This window comes from Rhamphochromis longiceps, linkage group LG15, assembly GCF_057381845.1.
Source record: "Rhamphochromis longiceps isolate RC_006_pf linkage group LG15, R_longiceps_female_GT1.1, whole genome shotgun sequence".
NCBI lineage: Eukaryota > Metazoa > Chordata > Actinopteri > Cichliformes > Cichlidae > Rhamphochromis > Rhamphochromis longiceps.
In genome coordinates, this window is record NC_140571.1 from 39,890,028 (window position 1) to 39,902,209 (window position 12,182).

Consider the following 12,182-nt stretch of genomic DNA (forward strand, 5'->3'; position numbering starts at 1 on the left):
AGACAGCAATCTGCAGCAAACACACCAAACTGTAGGGGACTACACATGGAGGATGGCAGGGGTCATTGACCATTCTCAAGGCCTGTGTTTTGGAGTAAAAAAAGGTACTGTTGACACTTACGTTGATAATGTAGTGACAGGATTGTGTCTATGAGGTGGGAGTTCATTTTTCAAGTCGTAAAATACAGTAAAGAGAATATTTAGATCAAATTTTATTTTCTACCCATGTCTACGTGGGTTCTCTTTGGGTACTCCAGCTCCAAAGATGTGCGGTTAGTGGGTTTAGATTAATTTGTGATTCTAAATTGCCCATAGGTGTGAATGTGAGTATGAATGGTTATGTTAGCACTGGGACAGACTGTTAACCTGTCCAGGGTCGACTTTGCCTGTCGCCCTATGGTAGCTAAGATAAGCATAAGAAAAGATGGCGTGCAAACATTAACATTAACATTTGCAACATGCAAAACAAGTCTTATTTTTTGCAATTGAAATTAACTAATTGCACCTGTTTTTAGAAAACAGCACAGCTTTTTAAAAAACTAACGACACCTTGGAGCGCTCACACACTATTCTGGCCCGTTTAGAAAATCTACCCTTTAACATCAAGAGAATTTTGTTATCAACTGATTTTCAATGCCCAAGAACAGAAAAACTGAGCCACTGATTCACTATCTAAAGTGGCACACTAAGAATATACAACAGTTTAAAAAAAGGAAACGGGTGCTACATGTAAGTAATGTTAGTGTGTAGAGTGGATGTTTATTTTTACGCACGGTACTACAAAGACAACTCTGTAAATATGATACAGTCAAATGTTACATGTGAGTGTAAGGCAGAAAATCAAATCAAAGTAAGTCATTTAATGTTACACTTTCTTAGCCGCCTTCCTTGGAAATAAAAACAGATCGAATAATGTGTCACGTTAAATTTGTGTTTGTCGCGTTGAAGCCATTTTGTAAGGTGCAGGTGCGGCCTCGTCTCAACTCAGTGGTGCATAGTGCGCCGAGACAAGTGATATCTATTGGATTGTGCTGTGTCTGTGCATGTCTCCCAACTGTCTGCCATGCCTCTCAGCCTATGTGATGGTTTTTATCACATCACACGGGACTAGTGGAGCATGTGTGGTAGGAGGTATGCTTGTATTGTTGTTGTCAAGCATGTCTAGATTTTTTTTTTTTAAACCTGCTGCTAATCCTTTTTTCTGCTCCCGTCAGGCAGGGATGGCGTTCATATGTCAACAACATAGCAAAGCCGCACATAGTCTTTCAGCTCAGTATGAAAACATGAAAGCAGTAATGAACAGCAGGCAACGGCGCTCAGTTTCAGTCACAGATTGATATGTACAGTAGTCACGAGTCAAGCACAGGTAGAACCATGTGAAAACACTCACATTACAGCTGATAGACTTCAGCTAAAATGCTCACAGAAGGAACCAATCATTTTCAAAATGCCAAATTTAACATTTACAGTAACATTTTACCAACTGAACCCGTTTATGCTATCACACGACGCCGCTGCGAAAGCTGTAAATCACTAGCTTTGTACTTAAAGCATGCTCTGTAATTGTACACCGATATATTGAGAGAATCGAGCATAGGATTAAGGGGAGAAGGATTAAGGGTAGAACAGATGTGCAGAACAAACAGGATGTCACTGCTGTTAAAAGTGCATCTGAAAAATTCTTCCCCTTCTCAAACACTTGCAACACAGTGCTCTAAAATGCAGCTTCACAAATCAGTTCATTTTAATCTTATTATGGAAGCTGAGTTTATGGGATGTCTTTGATGTGTGGAGTATAGCTTTTATTTCACATTTTCCATGTGTTTAATATGACGGCTCTAATGATCTAGAATGTAATGAGAGGTAATTGCCAACGCTAACTACGCCGCTATCGAAAGCCTTTATTGTTCTTTATTGGGCACCATTTGCACCCTGATAGTGCACTCTGCTAAATTAGGCTTGATGCAAATCTTGGTTAATGAGCGATATGTGAGTACTGTGTGTTTAGGCTTGTCTCAATACGGCTATTAAACACAGCGCTCGCTGGTGTGGCACGACGGCAACAACTATCCTCAGAGCATTAATGTCTGATTAGTTTATTTAAATCTGTGTCTAGTTTAACAGAATGACGGCCTCTCTGTTTGCCAGCTGTCCTACATTTTTACTTCCACAACTGCTCCTCCTCCTTCGTGGAAAAAGAGGGCACGCTTTTACCCAACATGCATCACGATCTGGCCTTTCCGTGACCCCCCGTCCACCGCGGTGACAGCGTCTGGCTGCGGGCGGAATCGCGTAACGTTCGTTTTTGACCAATCGGAATTCTCTGCTGCGACTGACTGGTGTGTGGAGCGGTGTCACCAAGCAACACCAATAAATATAGCAGGAAAAAAGCGGCAAGTCTCTTAATCTGTGAAATCTGTCAGTGTTTCACTTTTCGCAAGTCATATTATTTTACCGAACAGAGAAAACTTCGTCCCGCTGCGCTTGCCTTACATTTTCTAAACCCTCGCCTTTATTCCGTGACAACTCATTGTAACTCGTACTGTTTACAGGTCACTGGCGAGCCAGAAAGATGAATCCAAGTTCCTAATGAGTTGACACTTTGTTCCTCATAGAAACAACTCGCAGCTGCGAGAATTATCCAACACCCCCCATTGGCTCACCTTTGTGTCCCTGCCACCTGACATTAGACTGGTCCACGCTGGCCTTGTTAGAGGTCATTAGTGAGGTCAAGGAGTAGGACCGGACACCTGATGGCAGACACAGTTTGTGTGTGAACGAGAAATTAATTTTATTCTGCTTGTTTGCAGTTTATTCTACCAGGGACTTTTTTGACTGCTAAAATGCTTTATTTGAAAAAAGCATTTCTGTCTTTTACCTTGCGCTGTCCCTTTATGTTGAAGCCACATGTTGCATGGAAGGACTATTCTTCCCTCCACCTGTGATGCATTTGTTTGCCTCTGTCTCGGGTGAAATCTTTCCCCTATGAACGCCAATTTGGTGACCTCCCCAGTACCCTTAATGTACATACACATGTATAAAATATGGTTTTACCATCATTAGATTAATTTCTGGGATTTCCCAAGGGTAGCTGCATGTGCAACCAGTCATTTTGTTCTATAAGCAGGCCTGAAACAAGACAGAAAGCACTCAGGTGTTCAAGGGGTTAAAAAACACATTGTGTGACCCGACAAAGTTATATATCTTGAATGAATAAAAAAGAATTACGTGAATTATAAAAGGCAGTGTCAACCCGAGGTTTTCAATTCACTCTGTTCTCTTATTTAATCATTTTCTGATTTATTAGTATTGCTGTTTTCAGGTAAGAACATTTTCCCAGCTCCACATTGGAAATCAAGATTAAATATTGGTTGTTTCTGCGCTCAAGTTTCATTTGAAAATGCGAGTGGATTCTATAGATAACGCAAGCCATGAAAAACAAAAAGGAAATATCGCATACAAAATAAATGATCTGATGGGCAAAATGGTTGTTAAAGTTATTCTGAAAATACCTGTAAAAGATGGGCATGGTTATGTATTCAGCACACTGTGAGATGTGAAATCTTGGCTGTTCTATAAATCGTGGTTATTTATGTTGCAGACACGCAAACAACAGGTTTTTTTCCCCCCGTGAAATTTTAAGAAAGAAAAACAAATAGTCTGTCATGGCTGCCAAGCCTGGATTCTGATATATTCCATCTTGCGCGGTGTATTTGCAAATAGAAGCGATAAGGCAGGAGGTGGGAAATATGCTCTTTTTTTTCAACTGCATCTTCTCTTGACGTAGTCCTTTCAGACTTCCTCGACCATGCCGGGCTGTTTTTTTCCCTCCATAAATCAAGGACAGTGGGGAGGACGAGGTGTGATTGCTTTCACACCCAGGAAGTAATCACACCGGACCTGCCACAGCTCTGATTAAGACTGATAAATATCCACGAGCAGTTAATGAGATGTCAGGCAGGAACAAGGCCCTTTCCTTCATGCCTATGGAGACACCAATGGAGAGGAAAAATGACCTCGACTTTGCAATGTCACGACCGTCTTTCATAAAAGCAGCGCAACATATTAGTTGGTGCCAGATCATCAATAAAGCGGCTGCACTGTTTTGATTGTAAGAAGCGGCCGGCAGTTGTCGCATTTCTTGACTCTGTCAGCTAAAAAGATAACAATTAATATAATTTGTTTTTTTCAAAGGAGTGATTTTTTTTTTAGATAATAAGTAGAGAGAGACAACAAAAGGCTCATTCAGGCAGGTTGCAATTAGCTGATGAAAAGCACGTCTTAAATGTTTGTCGCCGGCGCCCCGTCATAAAAGTTGACTCCAGTAACCGAGCATACAGTTCTTTACTTTAAAATTCAAATTAATAAAAACTGTTTTGAGGGTTTTGTAAACACTGCACATTGGAATCACTGGAATTAAGCTCCTCCAAAGGCACACGAGTGCAATGCTGCCTGATAAAACTGTGATGATGACACAATGTTAGCTGGATTCTAGTGTCCAGTCATCTCTCAGTCTAAGCTTGCACTGCGTGGGGCTAGTATCATGATCTGTTTACAGTAAATTCAAGCTTTGCAGCCATGAGGACATCTTATCTCCATGCAACGGCCTTTTCATGCGATAGCTCAGTGGCGCTGGTGTACCTGAAGGCTGCCGTACCTCTCACATGTGACACATTCCCACAACTGTCCAGTCCTGTGACTGTGAACTTCAGGTCACCCCCTGGTCCCTGGGCGCAGTCCTGTTGAATATTGTTTCCCTGGCAGACATACTCATCCCATCAGACAGAAAGCCCATGCAGCTGCACCCAAACACCCAACAATAGGATGCTTGTTCTAGGGGAGAAGAGGATGGGTCCCCCCTTTTTTTTTCTTTTGGGGAAGGGGGTGATGTGAACGGGTGGTCAGATATTTCAGGGGTTTTGCAATGGGATAATCCTTTGTGATGTCTCTTTGAAAGGAAGCAATGGTCTGAAGGTTTTGGGAGCATTAAATAAAGTGAGAAGCTTACGGTTTTCTTTGTACAGTCGAGACGATGCATTCCTACTTTTTATGCAAAACAGCATGACACAATTTTTCAGAAAATGATCTGTTTCATCTTCCCCTTTTGTTTATGCACGGTAATATATCGATTCACTGTCAGGACACATGAAAGGAACAAAAATCTTACAATTCTGGATTTATTAAAATATCAGACTGGGTTAGCAGAAAACATGGAAGTGAGTGCTTTTGTTGGAATGTTAAAATGGACTGACCTAATCTAACCAAACAGCAACGCATGTAATTAGCACCGTCATAACAGACAACAAGATAATACAGCAGCAACAAGGCATGTAATGTATGACAAAACATAAGTGACACTTTAAGGATAATCGCTGCATGACTCTTCAGTGACGCATCATGCATACTGCTTTTTAGTTTTTTTGTGCAGTTGAGTTCTTTCTCATTTTATTCTGTTTCAAAGGCCCTTAATTCAAGAGAGGAAATGCCGGCTGCAGACAAACGCGTGCACAGAGGCATACACATATTCTTTTGTTGGGAGTATTTGCCAATTAGCAAGTTGTGGGACTGGAGTGGTAATTGGGCTTTCCAGTCGGCTGGTGTCTGTGTACAGCTTAGTTGAGACAGGTCTGAAGCTAAACGCCTCGCTATTTGTCCAGCAATTATGTCAGGTCCCCATGTCATAGTACAGACGTGACCAATTAGCTGTGCCAAGCTGAAGTGAAAGAGAAGGATTATGGGAGAGGATGAAAAAAGTAGACAGAGAATGGGCTGTGCGGGTGTTAGTGAGGAGCCCATGGGGGGGGGGGGTGATGGGAGGTAGTCTGCAGGGACTAGGCGAGAATAAAGGGACAGACAGACTCTGAGGGGAAGAGGGAGCGGATTTCTCCTTTTTTCCCTGCCGCTGTATGATCCATGTTTTCCATTGATTCTCTTCCTGACCGACATGTGCCTAAGACATGTTAATGCATAGCAATATTTATGCTAATGCTGCCTTACTGACCGAGCTGGGATAAGAAATTAATCTTTATTGACGTCTTAATAATTCTCCCCTGCAAAATGTGTCCCCCGTGACACATTTTGATGAAACTAGACTGCCGACAATCGATATTCTCCAGCTTGGAGTAACGTGACACAATGTCAATAGGCGTAGGAAAGTATACAGTGCTCTAGTTCATCTTGGCATTTGTCCATATTTACTTCAGACTGACAGATTATACTACAGATCGAGTACTGATAGAGCACTAGCTTCGAGGGCTAGCTCAAAATCTATGCTAGCAGCTAGTCAGGTTTTTAGAGTTCTCTGCTAAGGTGGTTAAGTGTGTTAAGAAAACAAATAAAAAGGAGCAATAGAATGATACAGTGGGGCAAAAAAGTATTTAGTCAGCCACCGATTGTGCAAGTTCCCCCACTTAAAATGCTGACAGAGGTCAGTAATTTGCACCAGAGGTACACTTCAACTGTGAGAGGCAGAATGTGAAAAAAAAATCCATGAATCCACATGGTAGGATTTATAAAGAATTTATTCGTAAATCAGGGTGGAAAATAAGTATTTGGTCAATAACAAAAATACAACTCAATACTTTGTAACATAACCTTTGTTGGCAATAACAGAGGTCAAACGTTTACTATAGGTCTTTACCAGGTTTGCACACACAGTAGCTGGTATTTTGGCCCATTCCTCCATGCAGATCTTCTCGAGAGCAGTGATGTTTTGGGGCTGTCGCCGAGCAACACGGACTTTCAACTCCCGCCACAGATTTTCTATGGGGTTGAGGTCTGGAGACTGGCTAGGCCACTCCAGGACTTTCAAATGCTTCTTACGGAGCCACTCCTTTGTTGCCCGGGCGGTGTGTTTTGGATCATTGTCATGTTGGAAGACCCAGCCTCGTTTCATCTTCAAAGTTCTCACTGATGGAAGGAGGTTTTGGCTCAAAATCTCACGATACATGGCCCCATTCATTCTGTCCTTAACACGGATCAGTCGTCCTGTCCCCTTGGCAGAAAAACAGCCCCATAGCATGATGTTTCCACCCCCATGCTTCACAGTAGGTATGGTGTTCTTGGGATGCAACTCAGTATTCTTCTTCCTCCAAACACGACGAGTTGAGTTTATACCAAAAAGTTCTACTTTGGTTTCATCTGACCACATGACATTCTCCCAATCCTCTGCTGTATCATCCATGTGCTCTCTGGCAAACTTCAGACGGGCCTGGACATGCACTGGCTTCAGCAGCGGAACACGTCTGGCACTGCGGGATTTGATTCCCTGCCGTTGTAGTGTGTTACTGATGGTGACCTTTGTTACTTTGGTCCCAGCTCTCTGCAGGTCATTCACCAGGTCCCCCCGTGTGGTTCTGGGATCTTTGCTCACCGTTCTCATGATCATTTTGACCCCACGGGATGAGATCTTGCGTGGAGCCCCAGATCGAGGGAGATTATCAGTGGTCTTGTATGTCTTCCATTTTCTGATGATTGCTCCCACAGTTGATTTTTTCACACCAAGCTGCTTGCCTATTGTAGATTCACTCTTCCCAGTCTGGTGCAGGTCTACAATACTTTTCCTGGTGTCCTTCGAAAGCTCTTTGGTCTTGGCCATGGCGGAGTTTGGAGTCTGACTGTTTGAGGCTGTGGACAGGTGTCTTTTATACAGATGATGAGTTCAAACAGGTGCCATTCATACAGGTAACGAGTGGGGGACAGAAAAGCTTCTTACAGAAGACGTTACAGGTCTGTGAGAGCCAGAGATTTTCCTTGTTTGAGGTGACCAAATACTTATTTTCCACCCTAATTTACGAATAAATTCTTTACAAATCCTACCATGTGGATTCATGGATTTTTTTTCACATTCTGTCTCTCACAGTTGAAGTGTACCTCTGGTGCAAATTACTGACCTCTGTCATCATTTTAAGTGGGGGAACTTGCACAATCGGTGGCTGACTAAATACTTTTTTGCCCCACTGTATGTGTCTGATTAAAAATATCAAGAATTGTCCTGTGAATCTTTTACTTTATTTACAATTAGAGATGGCACGATACCACTTTTTTATGTCCGATACCGATACCGATATCATAAATTTGGATATCTGCCGATACCGATATGAATCCGATAGTGTTTTTTTAATCAACAAAAGTGTTTTTTAAAATATCTTGCTGCATTTTGCAAGTCTGCAAGTTCATACTCAAGTTTAAAACAACAACTACACTAAAGCTATTCTGTTATACCTGTATGCAAAAAAAAATATTTCATAGTTCAGCAATACTGATCAATCTAATAAACTTAAACCTACACCATCCTCCCTATTCTGGTATTTTAAAGAGTACTTAGCATAAATATTAAGCAACCTAACTAATAGGGTTCCAACTCCCAGCAACAACAAAAATAAATAAATAAAAAATAGGGAACCACCCCTCACGCTCCACCTCATGATGCTTAATCGACGTAATCAACCTTAATTTGATGCAGTGTGAAAAAAAATGCACAGAAATCAATTATTTTTCAAGAAATATTAAATAGATTCAACATCTTTCTTCAACAAAATTGCAGACTGCACAGATGGTACCTTCCCAAAGGAAAAAGTACTATAGCTTACTAGGGTATATATATTAGACTTAATAGTCACTATATACAGTAATTGACTTCTATTCCTTTTACATCAAATTAAAACTTTGGGTGTCAGATAATTATTTATTAAAAGCTCGACATTTTAAATGAGAATAAGAAAGAAAAGTATGTCTTTGTGCCCCCTTTTCCCTGTTAATGCCCTATCGGCCCCCCTGGCTAAACTTTGCTAGATCCGCCCCTGCACAGTTACCAGCCGTCAGCTACGTAGAAAAAGATCCTCGAGTAGAAAGTAATATTAAATAAATTCTAACAACAGCTGATCAAGCTTAAACGTGCTGCTGTTGTTCAGCCGCTGGTTTCCTCTTTCTGGTGCAAAGTGGGCCAAAAGCAAACTAGAGACACGGACTCGTGACAGAAAAGCCGATCAGCTGATCGTTAAGCAGTTTCACGATTGAAGTAGCAGCAAGAAGAGGCAGTCGCTCCATATATCGCTCGTTAAGCTTAACGCAGGAATGCTTTACAAACATTCAGAGATGGACTTACACACTTGCTTTACTTCTCTCGGGGATAACTTTGTCGGAGATGAAATGCCGGGTTGCTAGCGAAGCTCCACATGCTATCCAGACCACCGACAGGTCCCGCATGCCACAGCCGCTCTATCACGTGATGCCTACTGCTCCGACGTGCTAACGTTCTGAGGTGAGTTACAGCGTGTTGCAAGTTTTGTGAGGTGCTTTCGTGATATTTAATGGATCGGATTACATTTTTTATTTTTCTCCGATATCCGATCCAGTAATTTAGGTCAGTATCGGACCGATACCGATACGTAATATCGGATCGGTCCATCTCTATTTACAATAACTGAAATCAATCTGTAAGAAGGCTAAAAACATAATTTCGCTTCAACGCATTTCAAATATTTCTATGTTCAAACTTCTCTGAGCACATCTACTACAGGTGGAGCATTTGGAAAATATCTGATTTACCCAGACACCGAGGAGGACTTTAATTGGAAGAAGAAACGAAGGAGAGGGGAGCCAAGGGACGAGGTGAGGGGCAAATGAGGTAGAATCTATGATCTGAGCGTCTTCGCCTTTCTGCTGGAAAACAAAATTGTTGCTCAGTGCCTGCAGAGAGGAGTTGAGCTCATATTAATTAGTGAGCTTGAAAGAAAATATGGGGAGCTTTAAAGTTGTCGGTTATTGACATAACTTTTTGATTTGATTGTGACCAAGCTTATTATGGTTCGTTACAACCGATCTAAAAGCTGAAACTGAAAAAAAAGAAATACCAACCCATCCTCTAAAAAGAAAACTTACATAACCAAAATAGTTTAATGTCATTATTTTGTATATTTGGATAATCTATGCATTTGTAGAATTTTAAAAGAAAAGAAAAAATATCTTTAGAGGATATTTTACGGCTTACATCCAGTTATATGTTAGGTAAATAAAATCTAGATAAAAACATAACATCCTGTACACCCATGTTTTATAGAAAGGATTTTAAAATTGATCTAATAAGGATTCTAGCTGCTCAACAGTCCCAGGTCTCTGCTATATTTTTCTGTTCGTGCACGGTCAGATGTTTTCAGCTGGTGAAAGGTCTGGACTCCAGGCAGACCAGTTTAACCGCCCTTCTACTGTGAAGCCATGCTACTGTAATAGATGCAGGATGTGGTTTAGCATTGTCTTGTTTAAATATGCAAGGCCCTCCCTGAGAAACACCGTCTAGATGGGAGCATATGTTGCTCCAAAACCTGCGTTTACCTTTCAGTGTCTTTCCAGATGTGCGAGCTGCCAGTTCAACAGGTGCTGATGCACTCTCACACCATCAGCCCTCAGCTGAAACGTAGACTTTGAACTGAGGGCTGATAACAAGCCGGATGGTCTCTCTTCTCTTTAATCTGGTGGAAATGGCGTCCATGTTTTTGACAAAGAATTTCAAATTTCAACTCCGCTGACCACAGAACAGTTTTCCAATTTGTCTCAGTCCATTTTAAATGAGCTTTGGCCCTGAAAAGACAGCAGCATTTCTCGATCATGTTCACATATGGCTGCTTTGCATGATTGAGCTTTCAGCAAGCGTTGTGGATAGCACAGTGAACTGTGTTCCCAGACAGTGATTTCTATGACAGAATCATTTGATTCACTTTGATGCAGCTGTGTCTGAGGGAGTCGAGATTAAGGGCATTCAGTATTGATTTCCTGTGCACAGAGGTTTCTCCAGATTCTGTATTTTTAGAAACAATATTATGAACTGTAGATGAGGAGATATTCCTTTTATTCATTGGGTAGGTGCAGTTTTTTGCAAGACTGGTGAACCTCTGCCCATCTTTATTTCTGGAATCTCTGCCTCTAAGATGTTCCTTTTTTATACTCAGGCACATTACGGACCAACTGGCTTTGTAAATGCCATCATGGAACTACAGGTGCAGCAGAAACAGATGAACTCCAGGTAACGTCTTCCATAGATCAGTTTCTATTTATTAGTGTCTTAAAGATTTTGTTATCTTCAGGTTTGGTTTGTTTTTTTTTTCTGTGGGAAGAGCAGTAATGCAGCTTAAGCCTGTCTGAAACATCCTTAAGCCTTATTGCTTCAGTTGGAGTTAAGAAGGCAGCACGCGGTATGATGAGTTACCTTGTTGCCCCACAGCGTGAAGGTCTTGAGTTCAATTCCACCACTTGGCCAAGGACTTTCTGTGCACGGTTTGCATACTCTCCTCATGTTTGCATGGGTTCTCTCTGAGCACTCTGGCTTGTCCCGCAGTCCCAAGACATGGAATTAGTGGGGTTAAGTTAACTGGTTATTCTAAATTGCCCACAGAGTGGGATCTTAGCTCAGGGGCAGCTCCAGGCCTCGAGTGCCAGTGTCCTGCAGGTTTTAGATATCACCCTGGGTCAGCACACCTGAATCAAATGATTAGTTCATTCCCAGGCCTCTGGAGAACCTCATGACATGTTGAGGAGGGAATTTAGCCATCTGAATCAGCTGCAAGGATCAAGGGCACATCTAAAACCTGCAGGACACCAGCACTCGAGGCCTGGAGTTGCCTACCCCTGGTTAAGCTAAACCTGATTTGTCTTTTATTTTTGTAATTTTTATTTATTAATATGTTTTTCTTTCTGTCCTGATGAAGGCTTTGATGTTGCTTTACCCAAGAAGACATGCTATTGTCATTACTTTAAAGCCCTGGGTTTGTCACAGTAACATTAAATGTTTGTAACGGGCAATAATTTGACTGCAAAACAAGTGAGTGATTACGAACTGGCATGGCATAAAATAAGAACATGATACACGTCCAAGTCCACAGGCATAAATTATCAATTCAAAACACAACACAAAGGCTTCATTTCTTAAATAATTTAATGCAAAAGGGTCTTTTAAAAATATTTCTACAAGAATGCATCATCACCTTTTAGTAATTTCTTGTTTATGTCTGCATCATTAAATACATCTCAATCCTTTTCAAAGAGGAATCAACAATTGAGTCTATCAGTTCTTCATTCACCCCCACCTACCCCCATTTCACTAAACATGTACAGTACTCTCTGAAACATGTCGCTTACTTTTACGAGGGTGTTTAAAAGTGGCGAGAAGACATATGCGTAGTGAGAAG